This window comes from Rhipicephalus microplus, unplaced genomic scaffold, assembly GCF_043290135.1.
Source record: "Rhipicephalus microplus isolate Deutch F79 unplaced genomic scaffold, USDA_Rmic scaffold_236, whole genome shotgun sequence".
NCBI classification, from domain to species: domain Eukaryota; kingdom Metazoa; phylum Arthropoda; class Arachnida; order Ixodida; family Ixodidae; genus Rhipicephalus; species Rhipicephalus microplus.
The window spans coordinates 214,137-217,835 of NW_027464807.1; the positions used below are offsets into that span (position 1 = coordinate 214,137).

At 57.2% G+C, this 3,699-nt stretch overlaps 1 non-coding gene across 1 annotated transcript; it reads right to left on the reverse strand.

Moving 5' to 3' along the window:
* Positions 1-1,571: 1,571 nt before the first annotated feature.
* Positions 1,572-3,386, reverse strand: LOC142792735 (small subunit ribosomal RNA). The gene has a single exon (XR_012891169.1). It is a non-coding gene; the product is annotated as a small subunit ribosomal RNA (ribosomal RNA).
* Between the last annotated feature and the right edge of the window lie 313 nt (positions 3,387-3,699).

A 3,699-nucleotide genomic window follows, 5' to 3' on the forward strand; every position in this document is an offset into this window, starting at 1 on the left:
GGTGTGTTTCGGACGGCGTTTCGCTTTCGCTACTTGCGAGTGCTTTCGTGGTCCACCCCTCTATAAATACTCGGGAGGCGTCGAAGCCGGTTCTCCAAGCCGGACCCGTAGGTATCGTTGTGTGCTCGCTCTCATTGGCCCGCCTAACCAGAAAATGCCTGCGGTACACCCATTTGGATAAGAGTGCACGCAGATGCGGGCCTCGACGGCTACACATTTCCTCGGGCGGCCGCCTCCCGGCCTCCGTGGAGCGCGGGATGCACGGTCCCATCGACAAGCCTCTCCCGTTTTTACCGTGGCGTCGCGGTTCACCACGGCAGGCGGGTCGGTCTCCTCCGCATAAAAAGGGGGACCCCCGCTTTTTGTTCCACGAAATCGCACAAGCTTTTTTCGCATCCACGGTTTGCCACCGCACACCAAAATGCCGATCCGGCTGCCTACTTTAGCCAACAGGTGGAGCCAGGCGCGCCGTACTTGCGCGGCACTTCCCACGTCCACCGAAGTCGGTGCCAAGGACCACTTTCGGCGCCGGAGCCGCGTACGAGCCTACTCGAGGCGGAAGAACGAAGCCAGCAAGGGCCTGGCCGCAAGTGCGTTCAATTGTCGGGACGTCCAAGTCCCTCGTTCTTCCGTGCTTCCTCTTTCGGCAAGTCGTTGCGGCACCTTCCCAAAGCGCGCAGACCCGCTAATCGCGACGAGCGCGACGTGGCCGTGCCGCCTTTCCCTCGGCAGCAAGCAAAACGCCTGGCAACGTCGACGCTCCCCTAACCGCGATCTCGCACCGTGTTTCGTGTGGCGAATTCAAAAGCCGGCCGGCGCTGCTGCAACCATTACGGTCGGTACGCATACGCCGCGGAGGGCGGGACGGTCATCGGAGCGTGCGGTTCCTCCATCGAGTACTGCGCACCTCGGCCGTCGCATCGCCGTGCCATGACCGGCCGCGCGTCAACGCGAACCGGTGCCAGCGAGATCCCTCGCCTGCAAGAACCGACCGGCAGCCTCCGTCACCCGAGGACGCGGAGGCGCTTGCCGCGGACGGCGGGACGGTATGCACTGGTGCACAGCGGACCCGTCACATCGCCAGTTCCTTGACCGACCGCCGACGCTTGTGCCGTTCCTCTCGTACTTGGCAGTCGCCGCGCGATTGTCGGGTCTCGTTCTTGCACGCTCGAACGGTCGGGAGGGCACTCGGCTGGCGTTTCGGGAACGCGCAGCCTCGCCTTCTACCGACGTAACCACGACTCGCCGTTCGCGCTCCGCCGCTCCTGTTTACAGTACTAGGCGGTCCCGCAGCGGTCGGGTCGCGCATTTCGAGCGCTTCGAGCCACGGTGCAGTGGCGGGTCGAAAGCCGACCTATGAGTGCGTTGCGCCGTTTGTACCCGCGTCCGCCACCTGGCCGACCGTCCAAGGTCGCGGTGTTGGCGTCCGCTGGGCGCAACAATTTGTCACGGGGTGCCGCTCCACATTCAGGCAGCCCCGTGGGGAAAAGCCGACCCCGCGTCCAAACGGGGTCAGCGGCAGAAAGTGTCGGGCGCAGACGCAGCTGAGGCGCTCACCCTTCACAATCCGTTAATGATCCTTCCGCAGGTTCACCTACGGAAACCTTGTTACGACTTTTACTTCCTTTAAATGATCAAGTTTGGTCATCTTTCCAACAGACCGGCGCAACCGAAAGGCCGCGCCGGACATCGGTCCGAAGACCTCACTAAATCATTCAATCGGTAGTAGCGACGGGCGGTGTGTACAAAGGGCAGGGACGTAATCAACGCGAGCTTATGACCCGCGCTTACTGGGAATTCCTCGTTCAAGGGGAACAATTGCAAGCCCCTATCCCAATCACGAAAGAAGTTCCACGGGTTACCCAGTCTTTTCAGACAGGGATAAAGACACGCTGCTTCCTTCAGTGTAGCGCGCGTGCGGCCCCGGACATCTAAGGGCATCACAGACCTGTTATTGCTCTGTTTCGTGCGGCTAGGAGCCGCTTGTCCCTCTAAGAAGGTTGTAAGGTGCTGGGAACCCCGCACCTATTTAATAGGCTAGAGTCTCGTTCGTTATCGGAATTAACCAGACAAATCGCTCCACCAACTAAGAACGGCCATGCACCACCATCCACCGAATCAAGAAAGAGCTCTCAATCTGTCAATCCTCCCAGTGTCCGGGCCGGGTAAGTTTTCCCGTGTTGAGTCAAATTAAGCCGCAGGCTCCACTCCTGGTGGTGCCCTTCCGTCAATTCCTTTAAGTTTCAGCTTTGCAACCATACTTCCCCCGGAACCCAAATACTTTGGTTTCCCGGAAGCTGCCCGCCGAGTCATTTGAGTAACTCAGGCGGATCGCTGGTTGGCATCGTTTATGGTCAGAACTAGGGCGGTATCTGATCGCCTTCGAACCTCTGACTTTCGTTCTTGATCAATGAAAACATTCTTGGCAAATGCTTTCGCAGTAGTTCGTCTTGCGACGGTCCAAGAATTTCACCTCTAGCGCCGCAATACGAATGCCCCCGTCCGTCCCTCTTAATCATTACCTCGTATTCCAAAAACCAACAGAACAGAAACGAGGTCTTGTTCTATTATTCCATGCAAGTTTATTCAGGCGACTCGCCTGCGTTGAGCACTCTAATTTTTTCAAAGTAAAAGCACCGGCCATCTCGAGGCACACAATGAAGTGCACCAAGAAAGAACCGGCATGATGTTCAGTCCGAGCCGTCGCATCGGGTAGATGCACTACTCGTCTGGAACTGAGATCCAACTACGAGCTTTTTAACCGCAGCAGCTTTAGTATACGCTATTGGAGCTGGAATTACCGCGGCTGCTGGCACCAGACTTGCCCTCCAATTGATCCTCGTTAAAGGATTTAGAGTGTACTCATTTCAATTACGGGGCCTCAAAAGAGTCCCGTATTGTTATTTTTCGTCACTACCTCCCCGTGCCGGGAGTGGGTAATTTGCGCGCCTGCTGCCTTCCTTGGATGTGGTAGCCGTTTCTCAGGCTCCCTCTCCGGAATCGAACCCTGATTCTCCGTTACCCGTAACAACCATGGTAAGCAAGTAACCTACCATCGAAAGTTGATAAGGCAGACACTTGAAAGAAACGTCGCCGGCTCGTGGCCATGCGATCAGCACAAAGTTATCCAGAGTCACCACACAATACGGGCCGAAACCCGATCGATCTTGGTCTAATAAAAGCACCCGTTACCCAAAGGGCTCCAGGCTCACTGCATGTATTAGCTCTAGAATTGCCACAGTTATCCAAGTAGGAAGAAACGATCTAAGGAACCATAACTGATTTAATGAGCCATTCGCGGTTTCGCCTTATTTCGGCATGTACTTAGACATGCATGGCTTAATCTTTGAGACAAGCATATGATTACTGGCAGGATCAACCAGGTAATCGTTCGACTGCGCGTCCGTCCTCGCCTTCGGCGGGCCGGACGCAGTCTGTGTGCGGCGGAGGCCACCTTCAGGCGCCCCAACACTCTTATTTTGCACTCCGAGATGACGGCGTTCGAGCTCGCTACGGCACAACCTTCCCGAAAGACGAGTGGGAGCCGTGCGGCAAGAAGCACGTTCATGCTCGCTCTTTTTCGTTGCATCGACTCGGTCGCGCCGTGCGGGTTGCCCAAGCCCGCTGCACTGTCGGTGGACCGGCCGGAACTAGCAACGGAGCCGAGACTGCAAAGCCGCCAGACGACGGGTCACGCCC